The 20,360-nt window shown below is 42.2% G+C and overlaps 1 protein-coding gene across 16 annotated transcripts in view; it reads right to left on the bottom strand.

The window, feature by feature from the left end:
- Positions 1-20,360, bottom strand: part of COA1 (cytochrome c oxidase assembly factor 1) — a 111,121-nt gene that overhangs the window by 43,889 nt on the left and 46,872 nt on the right. For 2 of the 16 annotated variants that reach the window (XM_069588214.1, XM_069588220.1), the window contains exon 2: positions 11,195-11,247. The exons of the other annotated variants lie outside the window; for them this stretch is intronic. The gene's annotated coding sequence lies outside the window, so the exon portion shown is untranslated. The remainder of the gene's footprint in view (positions 1-11,194; positions 11,248-20,360) is intronic. 16 annotated transcript variants of the gene reach the window in all.

Below are 20,360 nucleotides of genomic sequence, written 5' to 3'. Positions count from 1 at the left end.
ATGTGGTGAATTACATTGATTGATTTGCAGATATTGAAGAATCCTTGCATCCCTGGGATAAAGCCCACTTGGCCATGGTGTATGATCTTTTTAATGTGTTGTTGGATTCTGATTACTAGAATTTTGTTAAAGATTTTTGCATCTATGTTCATCAGTGATATCGGCCTGTAGTTTTCTTATTTTGTGGCATCTTTGTCAGGTTTTGGTATTAGGGTGATGGTGGCCTCACAGAATGAGTTTGGAAGTTTACCTTCCTCTGAAATTTTCTGGAAGGAAAAATTGAGTAGGATAGGTGTAGGCTCTTCTTTAAATTTTTGGTAGAATTCAGCTGTGAAGCCGTCTGGACCTGGGCCTTTGTTTGCTGGAAGATTTCTGATTACAGTTTCAATTTCCGTGCTTCTGATGGGTCTGTTAAGATTTTCTGTTACTTCCTGGTTCAGTTTTGGAAAGTTGTACTTTTCTATGAATTTGTCCATTTCTTCCATTTCTTGTCCATTTTATTGGCATATAATTCCTGATAGTAGTCTCTTATGATCTTCGTATTTCTGTGTTGTCTGTTGTGATCTCTCCATTTTCATTTCTAATTTTATTGATTTGATTTTTCTCCCTTTGTTTCTTGATGAGTCTGGCTAGTGGTTTCTCAATTTTATTTATCCTTTCAAAGAACCAGCTTTTGGCTTTGTTGAATAATTTCACAATTTATATGGAAATACAAAACACCTCGAATAGCCAAAGCAATCTTGAGAAAGAAGAATGGAACTGGAGGAATCAACTTGCCTGACTTCAGGCTCTACTACAAAGCCACAGTCATCAAGACAGTATGGTACTGGCACAAAGACAGAAATATAGATCAAAGGAACAAAATAGAAAGCCCAGAAATAAATCCACGCACCTATGGACACTTTATCTTCGACAAAGGAGACAAGAATGTACAATGGATTAAAGACAATCTCTTTAACAAGTGGTGCTGGGAAAATTGGTCAACCCCTTGTAAAAGAATGAAACTAGAACACTTTCTAACACCATACACAAAAATAAACTCAAAATGGATTAAAGATCTAAACGTAAGACCAGAAACTATAAAACTCCTAGAGGAAAACATAGGCAAAACACTCTCCAACATAAATCACATCAGGACCCTCTATGACCCACCTCCCAGAATATTGCAAGTAAAAGCAAAAATAAACAAATGGGACCTAATTAAAATTAAAAGCTTCTGCACAACAAAGGAAACTATAAGCAAGGTGAAAAGACAGCCTTCGGAATGGGAAAAAATAATAGCAAATGAAGCAACTGAAAAACAACTAATCTCAAATATATACAAGCAACTCTTGCAGCTCAATTCCAGAAAAATAAAAGACCCAATCAAAAAATGGGCCAAAAAACTAAATAGACATTTCTCCAAAGAAGACATACAGATGGTTAACAAACACATGAAAAGATGCTCAACATCACTCATTTTCAGAGAAATGCAAATCAAAACCACAATGAGGTACCATTTCATACCAGTCAGAATGGCTGCAATCCAAAAGTCGACAAGCAATAAATGCTGGAGAGGGTGTGGAGAAAAGGGAACCCTCTTACACTGTTGGTGGGAATGCAAACTAGTATAGCCACTATGGAGAACAGTGTGGAGACTCATTAAACTGGAAATAGAACTGCCTTATGACCCAGCAATCCCACTGCTGGGCATACACACCAAGGAAACCAGAATGGAAAGAGACACATGTACCCCAATGTTCATCACAGAACTTTTATAATAGCCAGGACATGGAAGCAACTTAGAGGTCCATCAGCAGATGAATGGATAAGAAAGCTGTGGTACACATACACAATGGAGTACTACTCAGCCATTAAAAAGAATACACTTGAATCAGTTCTAATGAGGTGGATGAAACTGGAGCCAGTTATACAGAGTGAAGTAAGCCAGAAAGAAAAACACCAATACAGTATGCTAATGCATATATATGGAATTTAGAAAGATGGTAATGATAACCCTGTATGTGAGACAACAAAAGAGACACAGATGTATAGAACAGTCTTTTGGACTCTACGGGAGAGGGAGAGGGTGGGATGATTTGGGAGAATGGCATTGAGACACGTATAATATCATGTAAGAAATGAATTGCCAGTCTAGGTTCGATGCAGGATATGGGATGCTTGGGGCTGGTGCACTGGGATGACCCAGAGAGATGGTATGGGGAGGGAGGTGGGAGGGTTGTTCAAGATTGGGAACATGTATACACCCGTGGCGGATTCATGTTGATGTATGGCAAAACCAATACAGTATTGTAAAGTAAAACAAAATTTTAAAAAGCCTCTTGATGAAAGTGAAAGAGGAGAGTGAAAAAGTTGGCTTAAAGCTCAACATTCAGAAAATGAAGATCATGGCATCTGGTCCCATCACTTCATGGGAAATTGATGGGGAAACAGTGTCAGACTTTATTTTGGGGGGCTCCAAAATCACTGCAGATGGTGATTGCAGCCATGAAATTAAAAGACGCTTACTCCTTGGAAGAAAAGTTATGACCAACCTAGAGAGCATGTTGAAAAGTAGAGACATTACTTTGCCAACAAAGGTCCATCTAGTCAAAGTATGGTTTTTCCAGTGGTCACATATGGGTGTGAGAGTTGGACTGTGAAGAAAGCTGAGTGCCGAAGAATTGCTGGTTTTGAACTGTGGTGTTGGAGAAGACTCTTGAGAGTCCCTTGGGCTGCAAGGAGATCCAACCAGTCCATTCTAAAGGAGATCAGCCCTGGGATTTCTTTCAAAGGGATGATGCTAAAGCTGAAACTCCAATACTTTGGCCACCTCATGCAAAGAATTGACTCATTGGAAAAGATTCTGATGCTGGGAAGGATTGGGGGAAGGAGGAAAAGGGGACGACAGAGGATGAGATGGCTGGATGGCATCACGGACTCGACGGACATGAGTTTGAGTGAACTCCGGGAGTTGGTAACGGACAGGGAGGCCTGGCGTGCTGCGATTCATGGGGTGGCAAAGAGTCGGACGTGACTGAGCGACTGAACTGAACTAAACTGAACTGATGAAAGTAATCAAAGATAACAGATGGAAATATGTATCACGTTCTTGGATTGGAAGAATCAATACTGTGAAAATGACCATACTACCCAAAGCATTTTACAGATTCAGTGCAATCTCTATCAAACTACTAATGCCATTTTCCACAGAATTAGAACAAAAAATTTTACAATTTGTATGGAAACACAAAAGACCGTCTAGAGCCAAAGCAATCTTGAGAAAGAAAAATAGAGCTGGAGGAATCAGGCTCCCAGACTTTGGGCTGTACTACAAAGCTACAGTAATCAAGACAGTGTGGTACTGACACAAAAACAGAAATATAGATCAATGGAATAGGATAGAAAGCCTACAGATAAACCCACATATCTGTGGTTACCTAATCTTTGACAAAAGAGACAAGAATATACAATGGAGAAAAGACAGTCTCTTCAATAAGTGGAGCTAGGAATACAGGAGAGCTACAGGTAAAAAGAATGAAATTAGAACACTCCCTAAAACCATACACACTCCAGTATTCTTGCCTGGAGAATTCCATGGACAGAGGAGCCTGGTGGGCTACAGTCCACAGGGTCACAAAGAGGCAGACATGATTAAGTGATTAACACTTAAACCTACCATCTCCTGCAATAGGAGGCAAATTCCTTACCACTGAGCCATCAAGGAAGCCCAAAGCAAGCCATAAGTAAGACAAAAAGACAACCCTCAGAATGCAAGAAAATATTTGCAAATAAAGCAACTGACAAGGAATTAATCTCGAAAATATACAAACAGCTCATATAGATCAATATCAAAAAACATACAACCCAATCAAAAAAATGAGCAGAAGACTAAACTGACATTTTTCGAAAGAAGACTTCCATACGGCAAACAAGCACATGAAACTATGCTCAACATCACTGTTGAAAGTGAAAATCGCTCAGTCGTGTCCGACCTTTTGCGACACCGTGGACTATACAGTTCATGGAATTCTCCAGGCCAGAATACTGGAGTCTGTAGCCTTTCCCCTCTCCAGGGAATCTTCCCAACCCAGGGATAGCACCCAGGTCTCCTGCATTGCAGGCAGATTCTTTACAGCTGAGCCACCAGGGAAGCCCAAGATGCTGGAGTGGGTAGCCTATCCCTTCATCAGTGGATCTTTCTGACCAGGGTCTCCTGCATTACAGGCAGATTCTTCACCAGCTGAGCTACCATGGAAGCCCAACATCACTATTAGAGAAATGCAAATGAAATGAAATGAGGTATCACTTCACACAGTTCAGAATGGTCATCATCAAAAATTTCATACACAATAAATGTTGGAGAGGGTGTGGAGAAAATGGAACTCTCTTACACTGTTGGTGGGAATGTAAACTGGTACAGCCACTATGGAGAACAGTATGGAGGTTCCTCGAAAAACCAAACACAGAACTACCATATGACCCAGCAATTCCACTCCTGGGCATCCTCCTGGAGAAAAATACAATTAAAAAAGATACATGATGTACCCCACCCCACAGTGCACACTGCAGCACAGTTTACAACAGCCAGGACATGGAAGTAACCTAAATGTCCATCAACAGCGGAATGGATAAAGAAAATGTGGTACATTTATACAGTGGAATAAAAAAAGGAACGAATGGTGCCATCAGACGTGCATGGACCTAGAAATAGTCATACAGAATGAAGAAAGTCAGAAAGAGAAAAACAAACATTGTATATTAATGCATACGTGTGGAATCTAGTAAAATGGCATAGATGACCTTATTTGCAAAGCAGAAATAGAGACACAGAGAACAAATGTATGACTACCAAGAGGGGAAGTGGGGACTGGTAAGGATTGGGAGATTGGGATATATACATTACTAATGAAATAACTTTAGTCAGTTTTCATTCCAATCCCAAAGACAGGCAATGCCAAAGAATGCTCAAACTACTACACAATTGCACTCATCTCACACACTGGTAAAGTAATGCTCAAAATTCTCCAAGCCAGGCTTCAGCAATATATGAACTGTGAACTTCCAGATGTTCAAGCTGGTTTTAGAAAAGGCAGAGGAACCAGAGATCAAATTGCCAACATCTGCTGGATCATCAAAAAAACAAGAAAATTCCAGAAAAACATCTATTTCTGCTTTATTGACTATGCCAAAGCTTCTGACTGTGTGGATCACAAGAAACTGTGGAAAATTCTGAAAGAGATGGGAATACCAGACCACCTGACCTGCCTCTTGAGAAACCTATATGCAGCTCAGGAAGCAACAGTTAGAACTGGTCATGGAACAACAGACTGGTTCCAAATAGGAAAAGGAGTACGTCAAGGCTGTATATTGTCACCCTGCTTATTTAACTTTTATGCGAGTACCTCATGAGAAATGCTGGGCTGGAAGAAGCACAAGCTGGAATCAAGACTGCCGGGAGAAATATCAATAACCTCAGATATGCAGATGACACCACCCTTATGGCAGAAAGTGAAGAGGAACTCACAAGCCTCTTGATGAAAGTGAAAGAGGAGGGTGAAAAAGTTGGCTTAAAGCTCAACATTCAGAAAACAAAGATCATGGCATCTGGTCCCATCACTTCATGGGAAATTGATGGGGAAACAGTGGAAACAGTGTCAGACTTTATTTTGGGGGGCTCCAAAATCACTGCAGATGGTGACTGCAGCCATGAAATTAAAAGATGCTTACTCCTTGGAAGGAAAGTTATGACCAACCTAGACAGCATATTAAAAAGCAGAGACATTACTTTGCCAACAAAGGTCCGTCTAGTCAGAGCTATGGTTTTTCCAGTGGTCATATATGGATGTGAGAGTTGGACTGTGAAGAAAGCTGAGTGCCAAAGAATTGATGCTTTTGAACTGTGGTGTTGGAGAATACTCTTGCGAGTCCCTTGGGCTGCAAGGAGATCCAATCAGTCCATCCTAAAGGACATCAGTCCTGGAAGTTGGTTGGAAGGACTGATGCTGAAGCTGAAACTCCAATACTCTGGCCACTTCATGTGAAGAGTTGACTCATTGGAAAAGACCCTGATGCTGGGAGGGATTGGGGCCAGGAGGAGAAGGGGACGACAGAGGATGAGATGGCTGGATGGCATCACTGACTCGATGGACTTGAGTTTGGGTGAACTCCAGGAGTTGGTGATGGACAGGGAGGCCTGGCATGCTGCGATTCTTGGGGTCACAAAGAATCGGACACGACTGAGCGACTGAACTTAACTAATAAGAATGAACTGTATAGCACAGGGAACTCTACTCAAAGCTCTGTGGTGACCTAAATGGGAAGGAAATCCAAGGAAGACAGGATATATGTACACATGTGGCTGATTCAGTTTGCTGTACAGCAGAAACTAACGACATAAAACAACTATAGAATGCTCAAACTACCACACAATTGCACTCATCTCACACACTAGTAAAGTAATGCTCAAAATTCTCCAAGCCAGTCTTCAGCAATACGTGAACTGTGAACTTCCAGATGTTCAAGCTGGTTTTAGAAAAGGCAAAGGAACCAGAGATCAAATTGCCAACATCTGCTGGATCATGGAAAAAGCAAGAGAGTTCCAGAAAAACATCTATTTCTGCTTTATTGACTATGCCAAAGCTTCTGACTGTGTGGATCACAAGAAACTGTGGAAAATTCTGAAAGAGATGGGAATACCAGACCACCTGACCTTCCTCTTGAGAAACCTATATGCAGCTCAGGAAGCAACAGTTAGAACTGGACATGGAACAACAGACTGGTTCCAAATAGGAAAAGGAGTACGTCAAGGCTGTATATTGTCACCCTGCTTATTTAACTTTTATGCGAGTACCTCATGAGAAATGCTGGGCTGGAAGAAGCACAAGCTGGAATCAAGACTGCCGGGAGAAATATCAATAACCTCAGATATGCAGATGACACCACCCTTACGGCAGAAAGTGAAGAGGAACTCACAAGCCTCTTGATGAAAGTGAAAGAGGAGGGTGAAAAAGTTGGCTTAAAGCTCAACATTCAGAAAACAAAGATCATGGCATCTGGTCCCATCACTTCATGGGAAATTGATGGGGAAACAGTGGAAACAGTGTCAGACTTTATTTTGGGGGGCTCCAAAATCACTGCAGATGGTGACTGCAGCCATGAAATTAAAAGATGCTTACTCCTTGGAAGGAAAGTTATGACCAACCTAGACAGCATATTAAAAAGCAGAGACATTACTTTGCCAACAAAGGTCCGTCTAGTCAGAGCTATGGTTTTTCCAGTGGTCATATATGGATGTGAGAGTTGGACTGTGAAGAAAGCTGAGTGCCAAAGAATTGATGCTTTTGAACTGTGGTGTTGGAGAATACTCTTGCGAGTCCCTTGGGCTGCAAGGAGATCCAATCAGTCCATCCTAAAGGACATCAGTCCTGGAAGTTGGTTGGAAGGACTGATGCTGAAGCTGAAACTCCAATACTCTGGCCACTTCATGTGAAGAGTTGACTCATTGGAAAAGACCCTGATGCTGGGAGGGATTGGGGCCAGGAGGAGAAGGGGACGACAGAGGATGAGATGGCTGGATGGCATCACTGACTCGATGGACTTGAGTTTGGGTGAACTCCAGGAGTTGGTGATGGACAGGGAGGCCTGGCATGCTGCGATTCTTGGGGTCACAAAGAATCGGACACGACTGAGCGACTGAACTTAACTAATAAGAATGAACTGTATAGCACAGGGAACTCTACTCAAAGCTCTGTGGTGACCTAAATGGGAAGGAAATCCAAGGAAGACAGGATATATGTACACATGTGGCTGATTCAGTTTGCTGTACAGCAGAAACTAACGACATAAAACAACTATAGAATGCTCAAACTACCACACAATTGCACTCATCTCACACACTAGTAAAGTAATGCTCAAAATTCTCCAAGCCAGTCTTCAGCAATACGTGAACTGTGAACTTCCAGATGTTCAAGCTGGTTTTAGAAAAGGCAAAGGAACCAGAGATCAAATTGCCAACATCTGCTGGATCATGGAAAAAGCAAGAGAGTTCCAGAAAAACATCTATTTCTGCTTTATTGACTATGCCAAAGCTTCTGACTGTGTGGATCACAAGAAACTGTGGAAAATTCTGAAAGAGATGGGAATACCAGACCACCTGACCTTCCTCTTGAGAAACCTATATGCAGCTCAGGAAGCAACAGTTAGAACTGGACATGGAACAACAGACTGGTTCCAAATAGGAAAAGGAGTACGTCAAGGCTGTATATTGTCACCCTGCTTATTTAACTTTTATGCGAGTACCTCATGAGAAATGCTGGGCTGGAAGAAGCACAAGCTGGAATCAAGACTGCCGGGAGAAATATCAATAACCTCAGATATGCAGATGACACCACCCTTATGGCAGAAAGTGAAGAGGAACTCACAAGCCTCTTGATGAAAGTGAAAGAGGAGGGTGAAAAAGTTGGCTTAAAGCTCAACATTCAGAAAACAAAGATCATGGCATCTGGTCCCATCACTTCATGGGAAATTGATGGGGAAACAGTGGAAACAGTGTCAGACTTTATTTTGGGGGGCTCCAAAATCACTGCAGATGGTGACTGCAGCCATGAAATTAAAAGATGCTTACTCCTTGGAAGGAAAGTTATGACCAACCTAGACAGCATATTAAAAAGCAGAGACATTACTTTGCCAACAAAGGTCCGTCTAGTCAGAGCTATGGTTTTTCCAGTGGTCATATATGGATGTGAGAGTTGGACTGTGAAGAAAGCTGAGTGCCAAAGAATTGATGCTTTTGAACTGTGGTGTTGGAGAATACTCTTGCGAGTCCCTTGGGCTGCAAGGAGATCCAATCAGTCCATCCTAAAGGACATCAGTCCTGGAAGTTGGTTGGAAGGACTGATGCTGAAGCTGAAACTCCAATACTCTGGCCACTTCATGTGAAGAGTTGACTCATTGGAAAAGACCCTGATGCTGGGAGGGATTGGGGCCAGGAGGAGAAGGGGACGACAGAGGATGAGATGGCTGGATGGCATCACTGACTCGATGGACTTGAGTTTGGGTGAACTCCAGGAGTTGGTGATGGACAGGGAGGCCTGGCATGCTGCGATTCTTGGGGTCACAAAGAATCGGACACGACTGAGCGACTGAACTTAACTAATAAGAATGAACTGTATAGCACAGGGAACTCTACTCAAAGCTCTGTGGTGACCTAAATGGGAAGGAAATCCAAGGAAGACAGGATATATGTACACATGTGGCTGATTCAGTTTGCTGTACAGCAGAAACTAACGACATAAAACAACTATAGAATGCTCAAACTACCACACAATTGCACTCATCTCACACACTAGTAAAGTAATGCTCAAAATTCTCCAAGCCAGTCTTCAGCAATACGTGAACTGTGAACTTCCAGATGTTCAAGCTGGTTTTAGAAAAGGCAAAGGAACCAGAGATCAAATTGCCAACATCTGCTGGATCATGGAAAAAGCAAGAGAGTTACAGAAAAACATATATTTCTGCTTTATTGACTATGCCAAAGCTTCTGACTGTGTGGATCACAAGAAACTGTGGAAAATTCTGAAAGAGATGGGAATACCAGACCACCTGACCTTCCTCTTGAGAAACCTATATGCAGCTCAGGAAGCAACAGTTAGAACTGGACATGGAACAACAGACTGGTTCCAAATAGGAAAAGGAGTACGTCAAGGCTGTATATTGTCACCCTGCTTATTTAACTTTTATGCGAGTACCTCATGAGAAATGCTGGGCTGGAAGAAGCACAAGCTGGAATCAAGACTGCCGGGAGAAATATCAATAACCTCAGATATGCAGATGACACCACCCTTATGGCAGAAAGTGAAGAGGAACTAAAAAGCCTCTTGATGAAAGTGAAAGAGGAGGGTGAAAAAGTTGGCTTAAAGCTCAACATTCAGAAAACAAAGATCATGGCATCTGGTCCCATCACTTCATGGGAAATTGATGGGGAAACAGTGGAAACAGTGTCAGACTTTATTTTGGGGGGCTCCAAAATCACTGCAGATGGTGACTGCAGCCATGAAATTAAAAGATGCTTACTCCTTGGAAGGAAAGTTATGACCAACCTAGATAGCATATTCAAAAGCAGAGACATTACTTTGCCAGCAAAGGTCTGTCTAGTCAAAGCTATGGTTTTTCCAGTGGTCATGTATGGATGTGAGAGTTGGACTGTGAAGAAAGCTGAGTGCCAAAGAATTGATGCTTTTGAACTGTGGTGTTGGAGAAGACTCTTGAGAGTCCCTCGGACTGCAAGGAGATCCAACCAGTCCATTCTGAAGGAGATCAACCCTGGGATTTCTTTGGAAGGAATGATGCTAAAGCTGAAACTCCAGTACTTTGGCCACCTCATGGGAAGAGTTGACTCATTGGAAAAGACTTTGATGCTGGGAGGGATTGGAGGCAGGAGAAGGGGACGACAGAGGATGAGATAGCTGGATGGCATCACTGCATCGATGGACGCGAGTCTGAGTGAACTCCGGGGGATGGTGATGGACAGGGAGGCCTGGCGTGCTGCGATTCACGGGGTCGCAAAGAGTCGGACCCGACGGAGCAACTGAACTGAACTGATACTTCAGCAAAAATATATTTGACATATAACATCGTGTAAATTTAAGGTGTACAATTTATATTGTAATACAGTTGGCTTTGTAGCAATAATCACCTTTATCACATTATATAACTATTTTCTTTTTAGTGGTTGGAATAATTGAGCTTGTTTCTTAGCAAGTTTGATGATTGTAACAATATTATCTGTAGTCTCTGTACTAAGCATTAATTCTCTACCACTTATTTAACTACTTGGTAGCAAGTGTGTCCTCTTAAACATCTTTCCTATCCATCTACCTACGATCCTCTGGTAACCAACATTTTACTCTGTTTCTATGAATTTGGTTTTCTCCGATTCTTCTTATAAGTGATATCATACAGTATTTGTCTTTCTCTGACTTATCTCATGAGAAATATTAAAGTTCTTCCAGGAGAAGAAAAACATCAAATGGAAATTTGTAACTACAAAAAAGCCAGAGAGGCCTACAATGTAAAACACATGGCTAAATGTTAAGGACATTTTTTTCTCAATTTTAATCTTTTTAAAGGTTAATTGAAATGACATCAGCAAGATGGCAGAAGAGTTTTCTACTGCCATTTCTCCAAAGACCAACTGACTAGGACAATCACCTACCGAGAAGAAGGCTTTTATAAAACTCCAGAGTCCAGCAAAGAAGCTCCAGTACGCTACGGCGGCAAAATAAAACAGGGATTAGATGTAGAAGTAAAAGGACCACATTACCGCCTCCCCCAAGGTGGTATAGCTTAGGATCTCTCGCCAGCAATTTCTCCCACCATGGAATGTTTGAGTGCATGCGAGTTTGAGTACTCAGCTTCCCCAGCTGGATAGTATACTGCCAAAAGGACCCACTTCTTTCCTGCCCCATCTAGGGGTACTGAGGTGAATGTACAACTGAGGGGCAAGGAGAGGCTGCCAGAGCCAGAGACATGTCAAAGTAACACGGATCCAACTAACCATTTTGAGGACAGCATCAAGTCCACACCTGAACTGCTAAGGAGGCCTCACCTTCAATAACCTCAACAATCTGTGCACCCCACTCACACACACTCTCCCACCCAGTGGCAGGCTCCCCCCTGCTCCACACTTTCATGAGGGATGTGTTCAACACTCTGCATGCAAGTAAAATTGTGTATAAAAAGATGTAAATACAATGGAATAATATTAAGCCATTTTTTAAAAAAACACACACACAAGGAAATCCTATCATTTGCAACAACCTGGATGAAACTGCAGGACATTAATGCTAAGTGAGATAACTCAGAGAAATAAAAAGAAACATTGCATAATCTCAAATACTGGAGAATCTTAAAAGAAAGCTGAACTCACAGAAACGGAGTAGTAGGGTGGTTGCCGAAGACTGGGGAAATGAAGAGAGGTTAGTTAAAGGGTATAAACTTTCACTTATTAGATGAAAAAGTCCTCAGAATCTAACAGCATGACTACAGCAAAAACAGCACAATGAAAGTACAGAATGGTGATTATATTCTGTATTATATAACTGAAATTTGCTAAGAGAGTAGATACTAAAAGCTGACACACACACACACACACACAATCACTAAGGTAATAGTTAACTTGATTCTGGAAATACTTTCACAATCTATACCAATATCAAATCATCATGTTGCATACTTTAATATTGTTTTGTCAATTATACCTCAAAAGCTGGAAAAAACTAACTGGCTCTTTAAAGAAAGTTCAATAATTAAGTATGCAGTTTATAACAGGTAGAAGTAAAATGTGATAAAAATAACATAAGATGAGGATATAGAATGGGAGTATACTGTGTAAGATTCCTGTGTGAAATGGTATATTACTTAAAGGTAAATTAATAGTTAGATACATAAACTCTAGAGTAACTACTAAAAAGTAAACCAAAAGGTACAGCTAATAAGCCAATAATGGAGATAAAATGGAATCACACAAAAATACTGTTAATCCAAATGAAACAAGGAAAACATGAAGAAAGAGGAATAAAGATGAGACATATAGAAAACAGAGAACAAGATGCAAAATTTTAAATTAATCATGTTGATAATAAATGGAAATTGTCTAAACATTATGCTTAAATGGCAGAGATCACCATAACGGAAAAAAGAAAAAAAGCAAGACTCAACAACATACTATCTGCAGAATTAGCTGATCAATAACACTTACCAAAGTCTCTAAGGCCTATAAAAGTTTAAAATATCTTCCTTATACCTGGGAAATTACTTGATGGAGAAGAAAGGAGGGCCCAGAAGGGGCTCAGAAATCTTCACAGTGAGTCTAAAAATTTTGCATCAATTAAAAATTTCCCTTCGAGGCAAAGAACAAGACCATCAGATATGACCTAAATCAAATCCCTTACGATTATACAGTGGAAGTGACAAATAGATTCAAGGGATTAGCTCTGATAGAGTGCATGCAGAACTGTGGACGAGGGCTCATGACACTGTGCAGGAGGCAGTGATCAAGACCATCCCCAAGAAAAAGAAATGCAAAAAGGCCAAATGGTTGTCTGAGGAGGCCTTACAAATACCTGAGAAAAGAAGAGAAGCAAAAGAAAAATGAGAAAAGGAAAGATATACACATCTGAATGCAGAGTTCCAAAGGAATAGAAACGAGAGATAAGAAAGCCCTCCTCAGTGATCAATGCAAAGAAATAGAGGAAAACAATAAAATGGAAAAGCCTAGAGATCTCTTCAAGAAAATTAGATACCAAGGGAACATTTCATGCAAAGATGGGCTCAATAGAGGACAGAAATGGTATGGACCTAACAGAAGCAGAAGATATTAAGAGGTGGCAAGAATACACAGAAGAACTATACAAAAAATTATCTTAATGACCCAGATAACAATGGTGTGATCACTCACCTAGGGCCAGACATCCTGGAATACAAAGTCAAGTGGGCCTTAGGAAGCATCACTACGAACAAAGCTAGTGGAGGTGATGGAATTCCAGTTGAGCTATTTCAAATCTAAAAGATGATGCTGTGAAAGTGCTGCATTCAATATGCCAGCAAATTTGGGAAACTCAGCAGTAGCCACAGGACTGGAAAAGGTCAGTTTTCATTCCAATTCCAAAGAAAGGCAATGCCAAAGACTGTTCAAACTACTGCACAATTTCACTCATCTCACATGCTAGTAATGTTCAAAATTTACGAAGCCAGGCTTCAACAGTACATGAACTGTGAATTTCCAGATGTTCAAGCTGGATTTCTAAAAATCAGACAAACCAGAGACCAAATTCCCAACATCTGCTGGATCATCGAAAAAGCAGGAGAGTTCCAGAAAAACATCTACTTCTGCTTTATTGACTATGTGGAAGCCTTTGACTATGCGGATCACAACAAACTGGAAAATTCTTTAAGAAATGGGAATAACAGACCACCTTACCTGCCTCCTGAGAAATCTGTATGCAGGTCAAGAAGCAACAGTTAAAACTGGACAAGGAGCAATGGACTGGTTCCAAATTGGGAAAGGAGTATGTCAAGGCTGTATATTGTCACCCTGCTTATTTAACTTCTATGCAGAGTCAGTAAGTCAGTCCAGTCACGTCTGACTCTTTGGACCCTATGGACTGCAGCACTCCAGGCCTTCCTGTCCATCACCAACTCCCAGAGCTTGCTCAAACCCATGGCCATCTAGTCGGTGATGCCATGCAACCATCTCATCCTCTGTCGTCCCCTTCTCCCCCTGCCTTCAATCTTTCTCAGTATCGGGGACTTTTCCAGTGAGTCAGTTCTTTTCATCAGTTGGCCAAAGTATTGGAGTTTCAGTTTCAGCATCAGTCCTTCCAATGAATATTCAGGACTGATGTCCTTTAGGATGGACTGTTTGGATCTCCTTGCAGTCCAAGGGACTCTCAAGAGTCTTCTCAACACCACAGTTCAAAAGCATCAATTCTTTGGGGCTCAGCTTTCTTTATAATCCAACTCTGACATTCATACAAGACTATGGGAAAAACCATAGCTTTGACTAGACAGACTTTTGGAGGCAAAGGAATGTCTCTGCTTTTGAATATGCTATCTAGGTTGGTCATAACTTTTCTTCCAAGGAATAAGCATCTTTCAATGTCATCACTGCAGTCACCATCTGCAGTGATTTTGGAGCCCAAGAAAAGAAAGTCTCTGTTTCCATTGTTTCCCCATCTATTTGCCATGAAGTGATGGGATCAGATGCCCTGATCTTAATTTTCTGAATGCTGAGTTTTAACCCAACTTTCCCACTGTCCTCTTTCACTTTTGTCAAGAGGCTATTTAGTTCTTCCTTGCTTTCTGCCATAAGGGTGGTATCATCTACATATCTGAGGTTATTGATATTTCCACCCAGCAATCTTGATTCTAGCTTCTGCTTCATCCAGCCCAGCATTTATCATGATGTACTGCGCATATAAGTTAAATAAGCAGGGTGACTATATACAGCCTTGCTACTGCTGCTGCTAAGTCACTTCAGTCATGTTCAACTCTGTACAATCCCATAATGACAGCCCACCAGGCTCCCCCATCCCTGGGATTCTCCAGGCAAGAACACTGGAGTGGACTGCCATTTCCTTCTCCAGTGCAAAGTGAAAAATGAAAGTGAAGTCGCTCAGTCGTGTCTGACTCTTCGCGACCCCATGGACTGTAGCCTACCAGGCTCCTCCGTCCACGGGATTTTCCAGGCAAGAGTACTGGAGTGGGTGGCCACAGCTTTGACGTACTCATTTTCCTATTTGGAACCAGTCTACTGTTCCATGCCGAGTTCTAACTGTTGCTTCCTGACCTGCATATAGGTTTCTCAAGAGGCAGGTCAGGTGGTCTGGGATTCCCATCACTTTCAAAATTTTCCAGTTTGTGGTGATTCACACAGTCAAAGGCTTTGGCATAGTCAATAAAGTAGACATAGATGTTTTTCTGGAACTCTCTTGCTTTTCTGATGATCCACGGACGTTGGCAATTTGATCTGTTTCCTCAGCGTTTTCTAAAACCAGCTTGAACATCAGGAAGTTCACAGTTCACGTATTGCTGAAGCCTGGCTTGGAGAATTTTGAGCATTACTTTACTAGCATGTGAGATGAGTGCAACTGTGCAATAGTTTGAGCATTCTTTGGCATTGCCTTTCTTTGGGATTGGAATGAAAACTGACCTTTTCCAGTCCTGTGGCCACTACCGAGTTTTCCAAATTTGCTGGCATATTGAGTGCAACACTTTCACAGCATCATCTTTTAGGATTTGAAATAGCTCAACTGGAATTCCATCACCTCCACAGCTTTGTTCGTAGTGATGCTTCCTAAGGCCCACTTGACTTTGTATTCCAGGATGTCTGGCCCTAGGTGAGTGATCACACCATTGTTGTTATCTGGGTCATTAAGATCATTTTTTGTATAGTTCTTCTGTGTATTCTTGCCACCTCTTAATATCTTCTGCTTCTGTTAGGTCCATACCATTTCTGTCCTTTATTGAGCCCATCTTTGCATGAAATGTTCCCTTGGTATCTCTAATTTTCTTGACGAGATCTCTATTCTTTCCCATTATATCCATTTCCTCTATTTCTTTGCATTGATCACTAAGGAAGGTTTTCTTATCTCTCCTTGCTATTCTTTGGAACTCTGAATTCAAAAGGGTATATCCTTCCTTTTCTCCTTTGCTTTTAGCTTCTCTTCTTTTCACAGCTATTTGTAAGGCCTCCTCAGACAGCCATTTTGCTTTTTTGCAACTCTTTTTCTTGATCCTTGTCTCCTGTACAATGTCACAAACCTCCATCCATAGTTTTCCAGGCACTCTGTCTATCAGATCTAATCCCTTGAATCTATTTGTCACTTTCACTATATAATCATAAGGGATTTGATTTAGATCATACCTGAATGGTCTATTGGTTCTTCCCTACTTTCTTCAATATAAGTCTGAATTTGGCAATAAGGAGTTCATGATCTGAACCACAGCTGGCTCCCAGTCTTGTTTTTGCTGACTGTATAGGGCTTCACCATCTTTGGCTGTAAAGAATATAATCAATCTGATTTCGGTATTGACCATCTGGTGATGTCCATGTGTACAGTCTTCTCTTGTGTTGGCTGGAGCGGCAGCTGCGCAGCACTGGAGCAGCTGTGAGAAAAAACCCCAAGTCCAAGGACAGAGAGGCCCCAGCAAGAGGGTAGGAGGGGCAAACTCATGTTTAGAATCAAACCCCATTTCTTCCAGAGATACTCAGAGGGCTCAAACAAACCTTGTGCACACCAGTAGCCAGGGACCCCACAGAGACTGAGATAGAACTGTGTTTCAGTATCTTCTGTGGAGGGGCAAGGCTCTGGGTGCAGCAGACTTGGGTATGGCATGAGCCCTCTTAGAGGGGGTTGCCATTAACCCCACCGTAGAGCTGCCAGAACTTACACAGGACTGGGAAATTGACTCGTGGAGGGCACAAACAACCCTGTGCACCAGGACCCAAGAGAAACGAGCAGTGACCCCAAAAAAGACTGACCCAGACTTGCCTATGCAGAGTACATCACTCAAAATGCCAGTCTAGATGAAGGATAAGCTGGAATCAAGACTGCTAGGAGAAATATCAATAACCCCAGATATGCAGATGACACCACCCTTTTGGCAGAAAGCGAAGAACTAAACAGCCTCTTGATGAGAGTGAAACAGGACAGTGAAAAAGTTGACTTAAAACTCAACATTCAGAAAACTAAGATCATGGCATCCAGTCCCATCGCTTCATGGCAAATAAATGGGGAAACAATGGAAACAGTGAGCGACTTTCTTTCCTTGGGCTCCAAAATCACTGCAGATGGTGACTGCAGCCATCAATTTAAAAGACATTTGCTCCTTGGAAGAAAAGCTATGACCAACTTGGACAGCATATTAAAAAGCAGAGACATTACTTTGCCACCAAAGGTCCATCTAGTCAGAACTATGGTTTTTCCAGTAGTCATGTAGAGATGTGAGAGTTGGACTATAAAGAAAGCTGAATGCCGAACAATTGATGCTTTTGAACTGTGGTGTTGGAGAAGATTCTGGAGAGTCCCTTGGACTGCAAGGAGAGACAACCAGTTCATCCTAAAGGAAGTCAGTCCTGAATATTCATTGGAAGGACTGATGCTGAAGCTGAAACTCCAATACTTCGGCCACCTGATGAAAAGAATTGACTCACTGGAAAAGACTCTGACACTGAGAAAGATTGAAGGCAGGGGAAGAAGGGGACGACAGAGGATCAGATGGTTGCATGGCATCACCGACTAGATGGACATGAGTTTGAGCAAGCTCTGGGAGTTGGTGATGGACAGGGAAGCCTGGCGTGCTGCAGTCCATGAGGTCACAAAGAGTTAGACATGACTGAGCAACTGAACTGAACTGAACAAATTTCTCTGCCAGGCAATGAACAAATGCAAGTGTCAGAATTATTCATTCTGCCTTTCCCTAACACAGAATGGAATGTGACGAGAAGACAGACATTTTGGGTGAATTCAAGCCTCCTGGCCACATGGAGAATAAGATTAATATGAAAAGGCCAGGAGAGTTAGTTGTCCTAACTAATTCATATCACACTGACCCACTAAGGCTCCTGCAAAATTAAGCCCCCAACACCAATTAATTCTACAACAGTCACCGGGCAATAAGAAAGAAGTTTGTGCTGTATCAAGTCAAGGATTAAATCATTTGTAGGAGCCAGTAAATGTGTTGGCATCTATTAGCCAACATCTTGACAAGTTAGGCTATCAAACATGCACTTTAGCCTGCTGAGGAAGTCAGCCCAATAAAACAGGTAACCAGGCAATGACCCAGAATCTTCCTCCTCTGTCAAGTAGAAGCAAAATATAGATTTCACTGTCTCTTTCATAAGTAGGAAGCTATAAGCAAGTACATGTGTAGCCATACACATAATTTCTCTGATAAGCATTACAAGGTAACAAAAAAAAAAATCTTAAGAGTTAGAATAGGGCAGTTAGAAACACTGGGTCAGCATCTGACCTTGAATTCCTGGAAAGTAGCAAACAATAGCAGAACACTTTCAAAATTTTATGTAGCCTCTTAATACAGATTGTCGTTTGTAAAGCCAATGAACAAATATTGGGAAGGTGTGTCTGAAGGACAGCCAGAGCTGCATGGGAGTAGACAGTCTTATAGTGGGTTGTTTTATCCAAGGATCTAGGCCAGCACTCTTGCCTGGAAAGTCCCATGGACGGAAGAGCCTGGTGGGCCGCAGTCCATGGGGTTGCTACGAGTCGGACACGACTGAGCGACTTCACTTTCACTTTTCTCTTTCAGGCACTGGAGAAGGAAATGGCAACCCACTCCAGTGTTCTTGCATGGAAAATCCCAGGGACGGGGGAGCCTGGTGGGCTGCTGTCTATGGGGTCGCACAGAGTCGGACACGACTGAAGTGACTTAGCAGCAGCAGCAGATAAGAAACATGGAGCCAGGATTCATAAGGGAAATCAAAGCAGTCAATGAAATAATCAGGTCATGAGGAAAGTGGGAAAACCAAGTGGATGACTTTTTCTGAGGAGCAGTACAAATGCTTGTATGAGTTTTCTATGGCTATTGTAACAAATTACCACAAACTCAGCAGCTTAAAACAACACAGATTTGGACTTCACTGGTGGTCCAGTGGTTAAAAATCTGCCTGCCAATACAAAGAACGTGGATCCAATCCCTGGTCTGGGAAGATCTCATATGCCTCAGGGCAGCCAGAACCATGCGCCCCAACTACTGAAGCCCAGGAGTGCAGAGCCTGTGCTCGCCAACTAGAGAAGCCACAGCAACAAGAAGCCCGTGCACCACCACCAGGAGTAGCCCCGCTCCCCGTAACTAGAGAGTGCCTATGTGCAGCAACGAAGACCTAGTGCAGCCAAAAAATCAAACACATAAACATTTAAAAAATAAAGCACAGATTTATTATCTTACGTTCTGCTCATTAAAAGTCTAACACAGACCTCACCAGGCTACAATCAGGGTGTCAGCAGGATGTACATTTTCTGGGGACTTTACAGAAGAATTTGTTTCTTTGACTTTCCATCTTGTAGATGTCATCCACCTTCCTTGACTCATGTTCCCTTCCTCCATCTTCAAAGGAGGCCTGGTCCTTTTCACGTGGCTCTCTCTTTGGTTCTTTCTTTTGATTCCCCTCTTCCACTTTTAGGGACCTGTGATTACACTGGAATCACCAAATTAATCCAGGATAATCTCCATGTTTTGAGGTCAGCTGAACAGTAATTTTAACTCCCCTTACCATGTAACTCAGATGGTAAAGAGTCTGCCTGCAATGCAGGAGACTGGGGTTTGATCCCTGGGTTGGGAAGATCCCCTGGAGAAGAAAATGGCTACCCACTCCAGTATTCTTGCCTGGGAAATCCCATGGATGGAGGAGGCTGGTGGGCTACAGTCCATGGGGTCACAAAGAGTAGGACACGACTGAGCGACTAACACTTTCACTTCGCTTTACCACATAATGTAATATAATCAACAGTTCCAAGGTTTGAATGTGAACACACTGGGGGAGGGTGGGTAACGGAGGGGACAGCGACGACATTATTCTGCCTACCACAGTGCTGCTAGCAGCTCTCCATAGGGATTCCTCCACTGATTTCCACGAATAAAGCAAGTCTACGCTATTGTAGATCTTCAGGAAGGTGTGGACAAGGTGGCCAAGAAAGCATTAAGAGCACAGCAGACTGGACTGGACCAGAATAGAGTAGCTGGGAAGCTTGGTGCCACTAAGAAGCACAAAGACACGAAAAATAGCGGGTGGAGGTGGGAGAAGGATCAGGGTTTGAGCCAAAGACGTGGCACTGGCTGTAAGATCTTACTTGGGCAAG

This window comes from Ovis canadensis, chromosome 4, assembly GCF_042477335.2.
Source record: "Ovis canadensis isolate MfBH-ARS-UI-01 breed Bighorn chromosome 4, ARS-UI_OviCan_v2, whole genome shotgun sequence".
Classification (NCBI taxonomy): Eukaryota; Metazoa; Chordata; class Mammalia; order Artiodactyla; family Bovidae; genus Ovis; species Ovis canadensis.
This window is presented reverse-complemented; position numbering and strand designations above follow the sequence as displayed.